We start from the raw sequence: 20,484 nt of genomic DNA, 5'->3' as shown, positions 1-20,484 counted from the left end.
CTGTTTGCAACTAAACTGGGTTATACTGGACGCAGTGGCACCATATAGGGTCGCCTGTTTGTCACAAAAGCTGGTTTAATCTGGAGCTTTGTGGCAACCATACTGGATGGCATCATGCATACCAGTTTAATGCTTGAATAGAACTGGGGAGGAACTTTTTTATTGTTCGACATCCTGACAATTTAGCCCCTAGTGCTGAATTGGGGCCATTATCAAGCTCTACTGAAATTGCGTGACCACCTCGGAACATTCACAGACCAAACTGCGATATGCTAGCTGCGAATTTCAATCCGATTCCCGGTCCTGCCCAGTTGAAAAAGACAACAGGAATTCCTGCTGCAAACACAGAAATTTCTGTTGTACGACAGATGTTCCTAACATTTCTGTAGTTGCGACAGACATTACTGACGTTACGACAGCAATTATGACGTCGCAACAGAAACATTCGGTCGCGACGGCCAAGAGTTCTGAAGTCGCAACAGAAGCACCTTCGGTCGCGGCCCTTTATATTAACATGTCAGCTTCGCATCGGTGGTGTACACTGTACTTTTCTCTTGCGCGGTATTCAATCGTGCTTCTCTGAAGCCGGCAATACTGATAGCACCGACACCAGTATTAAAGTCGACGTGGCCAATTGTTATAATTGTGCCGTGACGACGCGGCACCAGCCCCCCCCCCGCAACGCCCTACCGGCCTCCTCAAAATCGGCCGCTGATCAAAATCATACCATGTGCGGGAATGGCTGCGGATCCGCTTTGTTTTATTTGGTAAGATGGGGCCCACAAGCCTGTGGACTTACATGTGCGGTTACACTGAGACATTAGTTAATTCCCAGAAATATTGCACAAGCTTATGCGAAGCGGAAAAGAAGTTTTGGATTGTTCCACAAAGTTGCGTGAAAAGCTGTCTCGCTCGGGTCTCATTAATCTGGTACAGCGCTGCCGTGAGAAGCCAGTATTCTGTCGGGATGAAGACTCACCCACGAGTGTTTATGTAGCTATATAGCATTGAACACGAATTATATGCGAGCTCAAAAGTCTAAAGAGCAAGAGACAACTGTCGGAATTAGCAGTAACAACCCTCAGTGTCCCCGGTCACCGTTGTCTACTTCTGAATTTCTTATCAAATATGGATATCGTTACAGCAAAATCGATGGTCTAGCACTCCACGATGTACCTGTCGATGGTAACAACACTTTTGCTCATCTAGAGATGCGGCAGTTGACGCGGTGAAGTGAAAGCGCATCTTGGCTTTTAAAATATAAATGTAAACAGCAACCCAGACAGCGATTTACACTCTTGACATAGCTTAAACAATTCAATAGCAACTATGTTCGGCGTGGTGCAGTGGTAAGATGCTTGTCCCGGGACCGGTAGATCCGAAGTTCGATTCCCAGCGGATGCGTTTTTTTGTCTACTTTTATTTTTTTTATTTTTTTTTGTATTAATAATTTTACATATCCTTAAATTGGTCTCTGTCAATTTTTAATCAAATATTTATCAGGAACTACAGAATTTTCGACTACAGGACGTCACACTACAGAGAACAGAACGACAGTCACGACGTCCCAAAATACGACAGACTGAAAATTTCCTGTTGTGTTTTTCAAGTGGGTGAGACGTCTATACGGCGTATACGCAGATTGCTGTCCTCTCTATTAAAAGCAACGTTGCTGAAACACGTCGTACAAGACGCTGTACGACTCGCATAACATCGATATACAACGCCGTCACCATCCATGAGATCACCGAAAGCGCGGTCGCTTTCGGTGGCGGCCTACAGATGGCACCACAGGTAGCGCCGGTAAAGTTACAGGTGATATTATTTTGCCGTCTTCAGTTTGTCGCTACATGTGAGTGCTTGCTGTGTATTGACGCCGTCCGATGTAGTTGTTTAATCGTGTGTACGCTGTGCCGATAAAAATTGTGGTGCATCTTGTATGCATTGAGAATCACAAAACCCCTGGGACCGCGTAATGTAGCCCGCAGTATCCTTCGTGTGGTGCGCCGATGCCGAAGATATGACCCTTCGCGCTTCCTTTGTTCCGGGCTCATGAAAAGGATCTCATCCTCTGGCACTGTCGCATCGTATCGCACTGTACGGAAGAATTTGGTGAAAGTTGTGCTCTTACGTCCTGTAGTTGATCCGCAATTCAACAGTGTGTGCGCCGGAAGGACCGTTGGTGCAGTCGATTCCGCGGCACCTGTGACACTAAGAGGAGCGTTTTCCGAGTACGCCGAGAAAGGTAAGTCCGGCGCTTTCGCGCATTCTTCCTGTCTATGGTTCGTGAAGTGTGCGTTGTTGTACGTATCGCAAGATCCGTACAACAACCGAATCCGGATTTGTAAAGCAGCAAGAATTATAAATGTGCTTTTCAAATGGTTGTTCTTCATGTCGCAGTGCACATTTAGCAAAAAGTTCCATGGAAATTGCCCTAAAACGTATTCATGTTACCAACAGCTCTATCTGTGGTTTATTTACTTTCACCTATGAAGCACGCTAGCGCGGGTGGTTCTTTGATCTAAATGGGCACAAAAATTCAAGGAAAGAAAGTTACTGTTTGTGTACATAATTTTTCATTGAGAAATGGTATAGGCATTTCTAGAAGTAGTACGTCGATGTGTCGGTCTTCACAGCTAACAGCTGCGCGAGATAGCACCCGATTCCTTCGTTGACGCATGGCCAGATTTTTAGCTTGTATGGAAATTCTTCTGTTTATAGAGTGTCGTCAGATGACGTGTATTAGTGTCCTGTGTGTTTTCGTGTACTTGTAAAGGGTTCCGATCTTGCAGAGAAGCCGAAATTACATAAGCAATGCTTCTTTTTAATGGAAAAATCTTTCTCTTTTCTGTATTGTCTCTCCAGAAATAGAGGTGGTCTGTTGTAATTTTGAGCGCATCGTCCTTTGGGAGCAGTGCTTTGTTGCGCCGCATAAACAAATTAGGTTTTGGAACGCTTTTCATGTCCTACGGAATTTTTTGATAGTACAATTCACATTTCACGTTATACAGCTGTACGTTTGTGTGAACCTTTTCATAGTAGATTCATGTTTGCTACAGTTCGATTTACGTGTTATTTAACCGCCTGTGATGTTACAATCAGATATTTGCACAACCAGTTGCAGCTTCATGTAACTGGTTGTATGAGACTTTTATCAAAATATGACGTGATCTTTTTATATCACAAGTTTACAGTTTCAGCAGGGATTACAATAAATTGAGCATTTATTATTGTTTAGGGATGGCAAGATTTTGTGAACCAGAGGCACCTCCACATATGCACCTGCGGCACTTCTGCAGCCTCAACAGCACGGAAAAGTACCTGATGTGCATGCTGTGACAAGGTGTGTGCAAAGCAGTTGCTGCCACTTACACGAGCTGCAGATTTTGTTAGTATCATCCATGTTTGGAAACTCTCCTGAATTTTTCGTGGGTTTACAAATGTGGGCTCATTTTACAATTTTATGAATGTCACTTTAGAAAGACAACGAAGTTGTGTTGGTTAAGATGTTTTAAAGCTGTTGAGAGATTGACGGCATGACATTGTTAAAATGCATGTAAAAAATTAATTGCAATGGTACTTGTACTGCTTTATTATTAGCAATGCAATATCTCTAACGAGAACATCAGAGCGGCACTTGCTTTTGGGAAGTTTGGTCAGATAAATTCCTGAAGCAGCGTAAAGCTCTCTAATCTAAAAAAAACAATGTTGTCAGTTACTGGTTTCAAGCTCGCTGCTGCTTTTTGTGCTGCACGACAAGTTAAATAATGGTTGATAATGTGTGTGTGACGTAATAGTTCTGCGCAAACACACGAGGTGGAGAGAAGTAATTAATAAAGGGAAAATCAGACGTCCACCCGCTCGCACCATTTGCTACAAATGAAACCCGTATGTGTTCCTCAAAAGGAAAGCCGCACAGTTGAAGAAAAATTCGTCCTGGTCCGGGACTCGAACCCGGGACTACCGCCTTTCCGAGGCAGCCACTCTACCATCTGAGATAACCAGGTGGCTAGCAGATGCCAGGGCGAAGTCGAATTAGTTGACAACACGAAGCAAAGGCAAGGGTTTGACGTAATATTTTTTTCCCCTTTATTAATTACTTCTCTACACCTTGCGCGTTTCCGCAGAACTATTACGTCAGACCCTTGCCTTTGCTTCATGTTGTCGACAAATTCGACTTCGCCCGGCCATCTGCTAGCCGCCTGGTTATCTTAGATTGTAAAGCGACTGTCCCGGAAAGGCGGTGGTCCCGGGTTTGACTCCCAGACCTGGACGATTTCTTTTTTTCATATGTGAGGCTTTCCTTTCGAGGAATCCGTACGGGTTTCTTTTGTAGCAATTGCTACGAGCGGGTAGATGTGTGATTTTCCCTTTATTAATAATGTGTGTGTGTATGCAACAATGGGGGTGCTGAGAGCAAGCTTTAAAATAATGTGTGCTATGTCCCCAACAAAGAATTTAGTGTCTGCAGCATTTTTACAAAATATTATGTTCACAGGTTGGCAGGTATGACATAATGTACAACAATAATGTACAACACCTTTGCTGTAGATACATTTTCATAACGTCCATTTTCTGTCTACTTGAATCGTATATTTAGAATTTGGCCCACCTGCAGTTTGATCAAGTTACATAGGTAGCCCCCTCTGAGTTAAATATAATTAGGGGCTATTGTAGATATGCATGATATACCTACTCACTGTATTGTGACAGATATTTTTAGGGACTGTGTTGTGAGGCATGCATATCCTTTTACCTGTATGTCTTGCTGCAGGTTGCCCGACAAAAGCATAAATGCTTCGCCCACCTTTATTATTATGCTTTCATGTAGAGTTCTAACATCTGTGCCCACATAGACTCCATGTTCTTAATTACATTTTTCTAAGTATTCACTGTTGTGCATTACATTATTGTGTTACATTAGTGTGCATTACATGTTTTTCTTCGTTTTATTTTGGAGGGGGGTATTCATTTCTATAATAGTACAGAGAATAGAACTTCAAAACAAAAAGCCACGAAAGGTGGCTTAAAAGTGTATGAAGCTTGGAATTCTACATTCCTGCCCCTAAAGCGCTACCAGTAGTAAAACATTCCTAATTGTCTTTTTTATAAGCTAGCTGCCAGATACGTAGTCCCATTATGAGAGTATGTTATTTTTTCTTCTTTGGTCTGACTTGTTTTGTTGAATGTTCTCCTTGTTAGTTCAGAATTTGTAAGCCTCCAGGTTTCTACGGGGCAGAAACCTGGAGGCTTACGAAAAGGGTTCTACTCAAATTGAGGACGACGCAACGAGCTATGCAGAGAAGAATGATAGGTGTAACATTAAGGGATAAGAAAAGAGCAGATTGGGTGAGGGAACAAACGCGAGTTAATGACATCTTAGTTGAAATCAAGAAAAAGAAATGGGCATGGGCAGGACATGTAATGAGGAGGGAAGATAACCGATGGTCATTAAGGGTTACGGACTGGATTCCAAGGGAAGGGAAGCGTAGCAGGGGGCGGCAGAAAGTTAGGTGGGCGGATGAGCTTAAAAAGTTTGCAGGGACGGCATGGTGACAATTAGTACATGACCGGTCTTGTTGGAGTAGTATGGTAGAGGCCTTTGCCCTGCAGTGGGCGTAACCAGGCTGATGATGATGTTTTCTTGCCACCTCATGCAATACTCCAACTGGAGCCTATGAGCTATGTGTATAATAAATAAGTAAATTCCTAAAGCATGCAACAAACCATGCAGCATAGCATTTAAATGTTGCCAGTTTATAATGCTTCTCGAGTGCAGCGCATCATGGAGCTTAAGGCTGATCTCTTCAGATGTAAAAAAAATTGCAGGTTATGAAAATGTGGTCCTACAAACTGCTGGTTACGCATGTCAGTCAGCCTGCTGCAGTGGTCACAAGTGAGAATGTAACCAAAAGCTGGGCGTGCTCGGCCATTTTGCATACGGCACAGGATAAAGCTTCACCTCTGCTGTTGCTTCTCTAATAATAATGGCCTCCGAGTATACATGCCGAGTTATGCTTCTGGGGACACTTATTAGTTAACCTTATCAGGTAATACCATTAGACTTATGGGTGCTATAATGTTGCAGTGCCTGCAGGATGGCCAGCATTACAATACACATTAAAATTATTGTACAAGTCATGCAATGGTGTCGGGATTGGCCCACCAAGTGACAACCTTTAATTACACTATACCTGGGATCAGCCCAGCTCACTCAGTCAGTGAGACATCCATGCATAAGGGGAGGAGTATGGCAAATAGAGGGCGTTCGATTAATCTTTCTCACATAGATAGCTCATACATATAATCTTTCTTAAATTGGATGCTTTGTTGCTCAAAGTGAAGTTACTTATGGGCATAATGTCAGCATTTCGATCCTATTTATGCTTAACGAAAGTTGCTTTGTTTAGTGTCACTTTTTATATTGTTTCGCTTGTGATTCTAAGCTCACTTGTTTTATAGCTGCTATAGGTATGGCTGGACCTGGAGAAGAAGTGTAAGCAGACCATGCTATGTTGCTGATCTGCGCTGATCTCCACATCCAAGTTGGTCCCGCGACAGTTGGGCACCATTGTGCCTTGCTTCCTTGACAAGGTGATATAATATGGTGAGCTTGTACTTCAATATCGGTATTGAAAATTATGTTAAGGAAAAAAGACAAGGATTGGTCTTTATGATAGATACACTCATGTTCTTTCTTTAAGGTGTTCTTTTGGCACTGTTCTGCATGGACATATTTTTAGAGAATTATAACTCCTTTATTGCAAAGTGCCATGGCGCTAGCTTATGCGTTAAACTAGCACTCTTTCACCAAAAAAAGCCTTATTTAGCACACAATTCACAAGGAAAGAAAGGAGGCAACCTGACAGACTGCTACTAACAGTTCAGTATTATTGCTCGCACAGTGATATTGTGCAAAAGGTGAAAGGGGGAGAATAGATCTGAATACATGCTGTTCGCACGGAAACGAAAAGGACGCATCACATGGTGAGCGTGACACTTGTTTTACAATGATAAGAAGCAGTCTCACTGTCTAGTAATTCTCTGCATGGGGAGCTAGTGCTAGGTTCCTCGTCATACATATAAGAAAAGCATCAGATATCTCTCCAGCGCTTTTGTCTTTATATTTTGTCACGATCAAGCAGCTTTCAAACATAGGTGCATGTGCGCCGAGAGCAGTGCACTACCACTGCTAACTGACCCGCGCATCAAGTTTGCTTCGTCACGCTGCCAGTCATTTATACATTGGTCGGTTTATCCGATGTAGCCTCTGCTGTACGAAATGGTATGTGATAGACACTGCACCTCTGTACTGTACAAGCTTTGTTACATGAGTTTTTTCAGAGATAGTGATGCAGGCCTTTTCATTATTTACATGCCTACACAACAAACCAAGCATTATCTGTGCTTAGAAAGAATTGTAGGAAAATCCAGCATGAGGCAACTGTTCTCGGCACGAAACAAACTTGATTCGTTGGTTTTCGTTCATTGGTGCGATCACACTAAGGCAGACAAGCTTGTAGGCTGTGCTTCTGCAATTTGTACAGCACACTGACAGCACTGATGTGGGCCTCATCTGTGGGCTGACTGATGGCACCTTCTACGGCGCAGACCACTTGTGTTGGGCGAGGCACCAATGTTGACGTTTGTTCCCTTGTGCAAAACAGCAGTCCTAGGTTTCGAGTAGTTGTAGGAAGACAAGGTAAACATAACTTCGATGGCTTGAGTGGGCTCATTTCTCTTGGGGCATCTAGCTTTTTTTCTTGCAACTGTGCAGAGGTGCTTCCCTAGAGTCGGCGTGAAAATGGCATGGAGTTGTGCATTCGGGAACTCCTGAACAATGATCTGCTGTAGTTAGGGCTTTGCGAAAATGCACTGTCTACCAATTGGTAGAAGGTGCATTATTCAGCCACTGATTTCCTGTTGGCATGCTTGCACTCATGCTGTCAGTAATTTCCTGGCTTGCCGAATTATCTTGAGGCCCCACGCTGATGATGCTACCGATGTCTTCATGTGCAGACTTTTCAGGATGAGGTTTTTTGCTTTGCAAATCTTGTTGAAGGGTAGGTGGTGCTTACAGGTAGCTATTCTAGATATTAGTGAAATGAATTGGCCCATCTTGCTTCGTCAAACATCGTCACGCCGACATCAGTTGCACAAACAAAAAACCTGGCCTACTCGCAGCGTCGTGCACGAAGAAACAAACAAATCAGCTGCTGGATTGTCTTAACATGGCATACTAAGCTGAGACCGGAACTGCTGTAGCTACAAACCAGGCAGAAACGATGATGATGAGCAGGGATTTGCAGTAGCACCACTTCGTGGGGCAGCAAGGTGGCTCCGTTCAAAACAAAAATGGCGTTCAGCAAGTAGAACCATGCAACGGTCAGAGTCGGTGCATGGTGCTCTCGATCAAGTTGGCTCAAGGAGTGTCCGAAAAATCAGACAAGAGGTTGCAAGGCGTCCGAACTTTCGGAAGTTGTTATACATTATGGTCCATGGGGAGAATGGTGGTGCCGTGAAGCAGACCGAGTAATCATGTTCGAATTTTCGGAGTCCGGAAAATCAGTCGGTGACTGTACCTATACCTATGTGTCTATGTATACCTAGGTGCAACAGTGTTTGCTATGATCTGTGCAAGAATTGCTGTTGCCCGTAGATGCCCAACATGTCAGGTGTCAAATTGTAAAATACCTTGCAAAAGTGATCTACGGAAAAATAACGCTTCTGCTATATTTCGCTTTTACAAGAAATTTTGCGGCTGCTGGCACCTACCTTAAAAGGCTTTATATGGTCTTCGCATGGCCAGGGCCTTCTACTTTTGTGAGTTTGCTTATCTCGAAATATACTCCGGTTTTTATAACTTCAAGTTGGCGGGATCCCTAGTCTCCTTTAACATGTACCCAATAGACCTAACATAGGGGTTTTGGCATTTCTCTGCCATCTAAATGCAGCCATTGTGGCCGGGATTCAATCCCATGCCCTCTGCCTGAGCAGCGCAATGTCAAAGCCAGTACACTACGGTATTTTGCTGGCAGAAGGGTTTAGTTTCTGAATAATTTATTATCTCAACCTGTCGGTGTTGTTTTTAAAGGTATTTCTTGTTTGTATTCTGTTGCTTCAATACTAGTAATTATTGTAAATCAAACGATGTGTCCATCTTTTTCCTATAACACTTGCTTCAATCGCCTGCTAATTATGACAGCTTATTCTCCCACAGTAATCCATGTTCCCTTGAAACATAGGCATTGCATGAAACCACATATTTTTCAATAAGATTTATTCATTATCTCCTATGACCGGAATGCTGAACCTTTCTTATCTGTGGGAACATAGGCAAATTTGCCTATGTGCCAACCTGTTGCATGAGTCAAGATAAATTATTGGCTTTACTTTTTCAGGTGCCCTGCTCGCTCTCACCCAAGCAACCCACTCCAGCGGTCTTCTCTCGGCAGACTGGATGCATCGAAATACCGTTAGAAGGTCCAATAAAGAGTGCTTGGGACATTTATGACATGCTTTTACTTAAGCCGGAGGACTTCAGGCTTAATGAAAGCTCAAGTGGGTGTACAGAAATACCTACGTAAAATATACTTGTCTTTTTCACTTACAAGTACATTCCAATACTTTGCCTGACATTTTTCACCCCAAAATTACGCTTTACTGTGGATTTGTCAACAAACCATTACAGCAAAAAGGACGAGTACAAGTGATCGAACATATACTAAACTTGCAAGAATTACATTTGCATACTTGTAGTAAATAGGAAAATGAGGTACAGTCTTCTTCAGGGTGCATTTTCTTGTAGGTCATACATAGAGAACGTACTCGTGGGTCATACAAAACTTGTTCATGATGTATCACATCAGTGTTGGTAGTGCTAATCAATTTATGCCGAAAATTGTGTTCATCTTCGTATCAAGCAATGTACCAGGCAAACCTACATGTGAAAGTGGCATTCTTGTTGCAAACATAATGCAGATCTACTTCTCTTCAATGCTGATCGCAAATACACAAGTGTACAAAATAGGTTTAAAGAGTAAATTATATTAAGCAACATCAATCCATTCTGAAAGGACCTGGTATGAATGTAGTAAAATATAGGTCTGAACAGGGGCAAACAGGTCTGGGTTAGATAGGACGGGATTAAACAGGTCAGGATTGAACAGGATTTAAACGGGTCAGGTTTAAACAGGATTTAAACGGGTCAGGTTTAAACAGGAATAAACAGGATTTAAACAGGTCAGGACTGAACAGGATCAAACGGGGTCCCGTTCCATAACCCTATTTGATGAAACCCGTTTGAAAACAAATAGGATTTTTTAGTAGGGATGCATCTTTTGGTAGACGCGGACGCAGTTTTCTGCAAAACCACACGATATGCATGCAAATGGTGCTTTTGGCAGAACGCGCGCGTGGATTTCTACCAAACGATGTGAAAAGCATGCCGATGCTGCTATTTTTAGCACCCGCACATGGATTTGTGCCAAAACGCGTTTTTAGCATGCGCATGCATCTTTTGGTAGACGCGGACGCAGTTTTCTGCAAAACCACACGATATGCATGCAAATGGCGCTTTGGGCAGAACGCGCGCGTGGATTTCTACCAAACGACGTGAAAAGCATGCCGATGCTGCTCTTTTTAGCATCCGCACATGGATTTGTGCCAAAGCGCGTTTTAAGCATGCGCATGCATCTTTTGGTAGACGCGGACGCAGTTTTCTGCAAAACCACACGATAGGCATGCAAATGGTGCTTTTGGCAGAACGCGCGCGTGGATTTCTACCAAACAACGTGAAAAGCATGCCGATGCTGCTCTTTTTAACATCCGCACATGGATTTGTGCCAAAGCGCGTTTTAAGCATGCGCATGCATCTTTTGGTAGACGCGGACGCAGTTTTCTGCAAAACCACACGATATGCATGCAAATGGTGCTTTTGGCAGAACGCGCGCGTGGATTTCTACCAAACGACGTGAAAAGCATGCCGATGCTGCTCTTTTTAACATCCGCACATGGATTTGTGCCAAAGCGCGTTTTAAGCATGCGCATGCATCTTTTGGTAGACGCGGACGCAGTTTTCTGCAAAACCACACGATAGGCATGCAAATGGTGCTTTTGGCAGAACGCGCGCGTGGATTTCTACCAAACGACGTGAAAAGCATGCCGATGCTGCTCTTTTTAACATCCGCACATGGATTTGTGCCAAAGCGCGTTTTAAGCATGCGCATGCATCTTTTGGTAGACGCGGACGCAGTTTTCTGCAAAACCACACGATAGGCATGCAAATGGTGCTTTTGGCAGAACGCGCGCGTGGATTTCTACCAAACGACGTGAAAAGCATGCCGATGCTGCTCTTTTTAGCACCCGCACATGGATTTGTGCCAAAACGCGTTTTTAGCATGCGCATGCATCTTTTGGTAGACGCGGACGCAGTTTTCTGCAAAACCACACGATATGCATGCAAATGGTGCTTTTGGCACAACGCGCGCGTGGATTTCTACCAAACGACGTGAAAAGCATGCCGATGCTGCTCTTTTTAGCACCCGCACATGGATTTGTGCCAAAACGCGTTTTAAGCATGCGCATGCACCTTTTGGTAGACGCGGACGCAGTTTTCTGCAAAACCACACGATATGCATGCAAATGGTGCTTTTGGCAGAACGCGCGCGTGGATTTCTACCAAACGACGTGAAAAGCATGCCGATGCTGCTCCTTTTAGCACCCGCACATGGATTTGTGCCAAAACGCGTTTTTAGCATGCGCATGCATCTTTTGGTAGACGCGGACGCAGTTTTCTGCAAAACCACACGATATGCATGCAAATGGTGCTTTTGGCAGAACGCGCACGTGGATTTCTACCAAACGACATGAAAAGCATGCCGATGCTGCTCTTTTTAGCATCCGCACATGGATTTGTGCCAAAGCGCGTTTTAAGCATGCGCATGCATCTTTTGGTAGATGCGGACGCAGTTTTCTGCAAAACCACACGATAGGCATGCAAATGGTGCTTTTGGCAGAACGCGCGCGTGGATTTCTACCAGACAACGTGAAAAGCATGCCGATGCTGCTCTTTTTAACATCCGCACATGGATTTGTGCCAAAGCGCGTTTTAAGCATGCGCATGCATCTTTTGGTAGACGCGGACGCAGTTTTCTGCAAAACCACACGATATGCATGCAAATGGTGCTTTTGGCAGAACGCGCGCGTGGATTTCTACCAAACGACGTGAAAAGCATGCCGATGCTGCTCTTTTTAACATCCGCACATGGATTTGTGCCAAAGCGCGTTTTAAGCATGCGCATGCATCTTTTGGTAGACGCGGACGCAGTTTTCTGCAAAACCACACGATAGGCATGCAAATGGTGCTTTTGGCAGAACGCGCGCGTGGATTTCTACCAAACGACGTGAAAAGCATGCCGATGCTGCTCTTTTTAACATCCGCACATGGATTTGTGCCAAAGCGCGTTTTAAGCATGCGCATGCATCTTTTGGTAGACGCGGACGCAGTTTTCTGCAAAACCACACGATAGGCATGCAAATGGTGCTTTTGGCAGAACGCGCGCGTGGATTTCTACCAAACGACGTGAAAAGCATGCCGATGCTGCTCTTTTTAGCACCCGCACATGGATTTGTGCCAAAACGCGTTTTTAGCATGCGCATGCATCTTTTGGTAGACGCGGACGCAGTTTTCTGCAAAACCACACGATAGGCATGCAAATGGTGCTTTTGGCAGAACGCGCGCGTGGATTTCTACCAAACGACGTGAAAAGCATGCCGATACTGCTCTTTTTAGCACCCGCACATGGATTTGTGCCAAAACGCGTTTTGAGCATGCGCATGCATCTTTTGGTAGACGCGGACGCAGTTTTCTGCAAAACCACACGATATGCATGCAAATGGTGCTTTTGGCACAACGCGCGCGTGGATTTCTACCAAACGACGTGAAAAGCATGCCGATGCTGCTCTTTTTAGCACCCGCACATGGATTTGTGCCAAAACGCGTTTAAAGCATGCGCATGCATCTTTTGGTAGACGCGGACGCAGTTTTCTGCAAAACCACACGATATGCATGCAAATGGTGCTTTTGGCAGAACGCGCGCGTGGATTTCTACCAAACGACGTGAAAAGCATGCCGATGCTGCTCTTTTTAGCACCCGCACATGGATTTGTGCCAAAACGCGTTTTTAGCATGCGCATGCATCTTTTGGTAGACGCGGACGCACATTTCTGCAAAACCACACGATATGCATGCAAATGGTGCTTTTGGCAGAACGCGCGCGTGGATTTCTACCAAACGACGTGAAAAGCATGCCGATGCTGCTCTTTTTAGCACCCGCACATGGATTTGTGCCAAAACGCGTTTTAAGCATGCGCATGCATGTTTTGGTAGACGCGGACGCAGTTTTCTGCAAAACCACACGATAGGCATGCAAATGGTGCTTTTGGCAGAACGCGCGCGTGGATTTCTACCAAACGACGTGAAAAGCATGCCGATGCTGCTCTTTTTAGCACCCGCACATGGATTTGTGCCAAAACGCGTTTTTAGCATGCGCATGCATCTTTTGGTAGACGCGGACGCAGTTTTCTGCAAAACCACACGATATGCATGCAAATGGTGCTTTTGGCACAACGCGCGCGTGGATTTCTACCAAACGACGTGAAAAGCATGCCGATGCTGCTCTTTTTAGCACCCGCACATGGATTTGTGCCAAAAGGCGTTTTAAGCATGCGCATGCATCTTTTGGTAGACGCGGACGCAGTTTTCTGCAAAACCACACGATATGCATGCAAATGGTGCTTTTGGCAGAACGCGCGCGTGGATTTCTACCAAACGACGTGAAAAGCATGCCGATGCTGCTCTTTTTAGCACCCGCACATGGATTTGTGCCAAAACGCGTTTTTAGCATGCGCATGCATCTTTTGGTAGACGCGGACGCACTTTTCTGCAAAACCACACGATATGCATGCAAATGGTGCTTTTGGCAGAACGCGCGCGTGGATTTCTACCAAACGACGTGAAAAGCATGCCGATGCTGCTCTTTTTAGCACCCGCACATGGATTTGTGCCAAAACGCGTTTTAAGCATGCGCATGCATCTTTTGGTAGACGCGGACGCAGTTTTCTGCAAAACCACACGATAGGCATGCAAATGGTGCTTTTGGCAGAACGCGCGCGTGGATTTCTACCAAACGACGTGAAAAGCATGCCGATGCTGCTCTTTTTAACATCCGCACATGGATTTGTGCCAAAGCGCGTTTTAAGCATGCGCATGCATCTTTTGGTAGACGCGGACGCAGTTTTCTGCAAAACCACACGATAGGCATGCAAATGGTGCTTTTGGCAGAACGCGCGCGTGGATTTCTACCAAACGACGTGAAAAGCATGCCGATGCTGCTCTTTTTAGCACCCGCACATGGATTTGTGCCAAAACGCGTTTTTAGCATGCGCATGCATCTTTTGGTAGACGCGGACGCAGTTTTCTGCAAAACCACACGATAGGCATGCAAATGGTGCTTTTGGCAGAACGCGCGCGTGGATTTCTACCAAACGACGTGAAAAGCATGCCGATACTGCTCTTTTTAGCACCCGCACATGGATTTGTGCCAAAACGCGTTTTGAGCATGCGCATGCATCTTTTGGTAGACGCGGACGCAGTTTTCTGCAAAACCACACGATATGCATGCAAATGGTGCTTTTGGCACAACGCGCGCGTGGATTTCTACCAAACGACGTGAAAAGCATGCCGATGCTGCTCTTTTTAGCACCCGCACATGGATTTGTGCCAAAACGCGTTTAAAGCATGCGCATGCATCTTTTGGTAGACGCGGACGCAGTTTTCTGCAAAACCACACGATATGCATGCAAATGGTGCTTTTGGCAGAACGCGCGCGTGGATTTCTACCAAACGACGTGAAAAGCATGCCGATGCTGCTCTTTTTAGCACCCGCACATGGATTTGTGTCAAAACGCGTTTTTAGCATGCGCATGCATCTTTTGGTAGACGCGGACGCACTTTTCTGCAAAACCACACGATATGCATGCAAATGGTGCTTTTGGCAGAACGCGCGCGTGGATTTCTACCAAACGACGTGAAAAGCATGCCGATGCTGCTCTTTTTAGCACCCGCACATGGATTTGTGCCAAAACGCGTTTTAAGCATGCGCATGCATGTTTTGGTAGACGCGGACGCAGTTTTCTGCAAAACCACACGATAGGCATGCAAATGGTGCTTTTGGCAGAACGCGCGCGTGGATTTCTACCAAACGACGTGAAAAGCATGCCGATGCTGCTCTTTTTAGCACCCGCACATGGATTTGTGCCAAAACGCGTTTTTAGCATGCGCATGCATCTTTTGGTAGACGCGGACGCAGTTTTCTGGAAAACCACACGATATGCATGCAAATGGTGCTTTTGGCACAACGCGCGCGTGGATTTCTACCAAACGACGTGAAAAGCATGCCGATGCTGCTCTTTTTAGCACCCGCACATGGATTTGTGCCAAAAGGCGTTTTAAGCATGCGCATGCATCTTTTGGTAGACGCGGACGCAGTTTTCTGCAAAACCACACGATATGCATGCAAATGGTGCTTTTGGCAGAACGCGCGCGTGGATTTCTACCAAACGACGTGAAAAGCATGCCGATGCTGCTCTTTTTAGCACCCGCACATGGATTTGTGCCAAAACGCGTTTTTAGCATGCGCATGCATCTTTTGGTAGACGCGGACGCACTTTTCTGCAAAACCACACGATATGCATGCAAATGGTGCTTTTGGCAGAACGCGCGCGTGGATTTCTACCAAACGACGTGAAAAGCATGCCGATGCTGCTCTTTTTAGCACCCGCACATGGATTTGTGCCAAAACGCGTTTTTAGCATGCGCATGCATCTTTTGGTAGACGCGGACGCACTTTTCTGCAAAGCCACACGATATGCATGCAAATGGTGCTTTTGGCAGAACGCGCGCGTGGATTTCTACCAAACGACGTGAAAAGCATGCCGATGCTGCTCTTTTTAGCATCCGCACATGGATTTGTGCGAAAGCGCGTTTTAAGCATGCGCATGCATCTTTTGGTAGACGCGGACGCAGTTTTCTGCAAAACCACACGATAGGCATGCAAATGGTGCTTTTGGCAGAACGCGCGCGTGGATTTCTACCAAACAACGTGAAAAGCATGCCGATGCTGCTCTTTTTAACATCCGCACATGGATTTGTGCCAAAGCGCGTTTTAAGCATGCGCATGCATCTTTGGTAGACGCGGACGCAGTTTTCTGCAAACCACACGATATGCATGCAAATGGTGCTTTTGGCAGAACGCGCGCGTGGATTTCTACCAAACGACGTGAAAAGCATGCCGATGCTGCTCTTTTTAACATCCGCACATGGATTTGTGCCAAAGCGCGTTTTAAGCATGCGCATGCATCTTTTGGTAGACGCGGACGCAGGTTTCTGCAAAACCACACGATAGGCATGCAAATGGTGCTTTTGGCAGAACGCGCGCGTGGATTTCTACCAAACGACGTGAAAAGCATGCCGATGCTGCTCTTTTTAGCACCCGCAAACGCGTTTTTAGCATGCACATGCATCTTTTGGTAGACGCGGACGCAGTTTTCTGCAAAACCACACGATATGCATGCAAATGGTGCTTTTGGCACAACGCTCGCGTGGATTTCTACCAAACGACGTGAAAAGCATGCCGATGCTCCTCTTTTAGCACCCGCACATGGATTTGTGCCAAAACGCGTTTTAAGCATGCGCATGCATCTTTTGGTAGACGCGGACGCAGTTTTCTGCAAAACCACACGATATGCATGCAAATGGTGCTTTTGGCAGAACGCGCGCGTGGATTTCTACCAAACGACGTGAAAAGCATGCCGATGCTGCTATTTTTAGCACCCGCACATGGATTTGTGCCAAAACGCGTTTTTAGCATGCGCATGCACCTTTTGTTAGACGCGGACGCAGTTTTCTGCAAAACCACACGATATGCATGCAAATGGCGCTTTGGGCAGAACGCGCGCGTGGATTTCTACCAAACGACGTGAAAAGCATGCCGATGCTGCTCTTTTTAGCATCCGCACATGGATTTGTGCCAAAGCGCGTTTTAAGCATGCGCATGCATCTTTTGGTAGACGCGGACGCAGTTTTCTGCAAAACCACACGATAGGCATGCAAATGGTGCTTTTGGCAGAACGCGCGCGTGGATTTCTACCAAACAACGTGAAAAGCATGCCGATGCTGCTCTTTTTAACATCCGCACATGGATTTGTGCCAAAGCGCGTTTTAAGCATGCGCATGCATCTTTTGGTAGACGCGGACGCAGTTTTCTGCAAAACCACACGATATGCATGCAAATGGTGCTTTTGGCAGAACGCGCGCGTGGATTTCTACCAAACGACGTGAAAAGCATGCCGATGCTGCTCTTTTTACCATCCGCACATGGATTTTTGCCAAAGCGCGTTTTAAGCATGCGCATGCATCTTTTGGTAGACGCGGACGCAGTTTTCTGCAAAACCACACGATAGGCATGCAAATGGTGCTTTTGGCAGAACGCGCGCGTGGATTTCTACCAAACGACGTGAAAAGCATGCCGATGCTGCTCTTTTTAACATCCGCACATGGATTTGTGCCAAAGCGCGTTTTAAGCATGCGCATGCATCTTCTGGTAGACGCGGACGCAGTTTTCTGCAAAACCACACGATAGGCATGCAAATGGTGCTTTTGGCAGAACGCGCGCGTGGATTTCTACCAAACGACGTGAAAAGCATGCCGATGCTGCTCTTTTTAGCACCCGCACATGGATTTGTGCCAAAACGCGTTTTTAGCATGCGCATGCATCTTTTGGTAGACGCGGACGCAGTTTTCTGCAAAACCACACGATATGCATGCAAATGGTGCTTTTGGCACAACGCGCGCGTGGATTTCTACCAAACGACGTGAAAAGCGTGCCGATGCTGCTCTTTTTAGCACCCGCACATGGATTTGTGCCAAACGCGTTTTAAGCATGCGCATGCATCTTTTGGTAGACGCGGACGCAGTTTTCTGCAAAACCACACGATATGCATGCAAATGGTGCTTTTGGCAGAACGCGCGCGTGGATTTCTACCAAACGACGTGAAAAGCATGCCGATGTTGCTCTTTTTAGCACCCGCACATGGATTTGTGCCAAAACGCGTTTTTAGCATGCGCATGCATCTTTTGGTAGACGCGGACGCACTTTTCTGCAAAACAACACGATATGCATGCAAATGGTGCTTTTGGCAGAACGCGCGCGTGGATTTCTACCAAACGACGTGAAAAGCATGCCGATGCTGCTCTTTTTAGCACCCGCACATGGATTTGTGCCAAAACGCGTTTTAAGCATGCGCATGCATCTTTTGGTAGACGCGGACGCAGTTTTCTGCAAAACCACACGATATGCATGCAAATGGTGGTTTTGGCAGAACGCGCGCGTGGATTTCTACCAAACGACGTGAAAAGCATGCCGATGCTGCTCTTTTTAGCACCCGCACATGGATTTGTGCCAAAACGCGTTTTTAGCATGCGCATGCATCTTTTGGTAGACGCGGACGCAGTTTTCCGCAAAACCACACGTTATGCATGCAAATGGTGCTTTTGGCAGAACGCGCGCGTGGATTTCTACCAAACGACGTGAAAAGCATGCCGATGCTGCTCTTTTTAGGACCCGCACATGGATTTGTGCCAAAACGCGTTTTTAGCATGCGCATGCATCTTTTGGTAGACGCGGACGCACTTTTCTGCAAAACCACACGATATGCATGCCAATGGTGCTTTTGCAGAACGCGTTCGTGGATTTCTACCAAACGACGTGAAAAGCATGCCGATGCTGCTCTTTTTAGCACCCGCACATGGATTTGTGCCAAAACGCGTTTTTAGCACGCGCATGCATCTTTTGGTAGACGCGGACGCAGTTTTCTGCAAAACCACAAGATATGCATGCAAATGGTGCTTTTGGCAGAACGCGCTCGTGGATTTCTACCAAACGACGTGAAAAGCATGCCGATGCTGCTCTTTTTAACATCCGCACATGGATTTGTGCCAAAGCGCGTTTTAAGCATGCGCATGCATCTTTTGGTAGACGCGGACGCAGTTTTCTGCAAAACCACACGATAGGCATGCAAATGGTGCTTTTGGCAGAACGCGCGCGTGGATTTCTACCAAACGATGTGAAAAGCATGCCGATGCTGCTCTTTTTAGCACCCGCACATGTATTTGTGCCAAAACGCGTTTTAAGCATGCGCATGCATCTTTTGGTAGACGCGGACGCAGTTTTCTGCAAAACCACACGATATGCATGCAAATGGTGCTTTTGGCAGAACGCGCGCGTGGATTTCTACCAAACGACGTGAAAAGCATGCCGATGCTGCTCTTTTTAGCACCCGCACATGGATTTGTGCCAAAACGCGTTTTTAGCATGCACATGCATCTTTTGGTAGACGCGGACGCAGTTTTCTGCAAAACCACACGATATGCATGCAAATGGTGCTTTTGGCAGAACGCGCGCGTGGATTTCTACCAAACGACGTGAAAAGCATGCCGATGCTGCTCTTTTTAACATCCGCACATGGATTTGTGCCAAAGCGCGTTTTAAGCATGCGCATGCATCTTTTGGTAGACGCGGACGCAGTTTTCTGCAAAACCACACGATAGGCATGCAAATGGTGCTTTTGGCAGAACGCGCGCGTGGATTTCTACCAAACGACGTGAAAAGCATGCCGATGCTGCTCTTTTTAGCACCCGCACATGGATTTGTGCCAAAACGCGTTTTTAGCATGCACATGCATCTTTTGGTAGACGCGGACGCACTTTTCTGCAAAACCACACGATATGCATGCAAATGGTGCTTTTGGCACAACGCGCGCGTGGATTTCTACCAAAGGACGTGAAAAGCATGCCGATGCTGCTCTTTTTAGCACCCGCACATGGATTTGTGCCAAAACGCGTTTTAAGCATGCGCATGCATCTTTTGGTAGACGCGGACGCAGTTTTTTGCAAAACCACACGATATGCATGCAAATGGTGCTTTTGGCAGAACGCGCGCGTGGATTTCTACCAAACGACGTGAAAAGCATGCCGATGCTGCTATTTTTAGCACCCGCACATGGATTTGTGCCAAAACGCGTTTTTAGCATGCGCATGCATCTTTTGGTAGACGCGGACGCAGTTTTCTGCAAAACCACACGATATGCATGCAAATGGCGCTTTGGGCAGAACGCGCGCGTGGATTTCTACCAAACGACGTGAAAAGCATGCCGATGCTGCTCTTTTTAGCATCCGCACATGGATTTGTGCCAAAGCGCGTTTTAAGCATGCGCATGCATCTTTTGGTAGACGCGGACGCAGTTTTCTGCAAAACCACACGATAGGCATGCAAATGGTGCTTTTGGAAGAACGCGCGCGTGGATTTCTACCAAACAACGTGAAAAGCATGCCGATGCTGCTCTTTTTAACATCCGCACATGGAT

General features: G+C 46.0%; 1 long non-coding RNA gene across 1 annotated transcript; it reads left to right on the top strand.

Moving 5' to 3' along the window:
* The first annotated feature begins 1,908 nt into the window (after positions 1 to 1,908).
* On the top strand, positions 1,909 to 9,499 carry LOC142569084 (uncharacterized). Its single transcript, XR_012825640.1, has 4 exons — positions 1,909 to 2,245; positions 3,239 to 3,343; positions 6,463 to 6,607; positions 9,402 to 9,499. It is a non-coding gene; the product is annotated as an uncharacterized LOC142569084 (long non-coding RNA).
* Positions 9,500 to 20,484: the final 10,985 nt, after the last annotated feature.

The sequence above is a fragment of the Dermacentor variabilis genome, unplaced genomic scaffold (genome assembly GCF_050947875.1).
Source record: "Dermacentor variabilis isolate Ectoservices unplaced genomic scaffold, ASM5094787v1 scaffold_65, whole genome shotgun sequence".
Classification (NCBI taxonomy): Eukaryota; Metazoa; Arthropoda; class Arachnida; order Ixodida; family Ixodidae; genus Dermacentor; species Dermacentor variabilis.
This window is presented reverse-complemented; position numbering and strand designations above follow the sequence as displayed.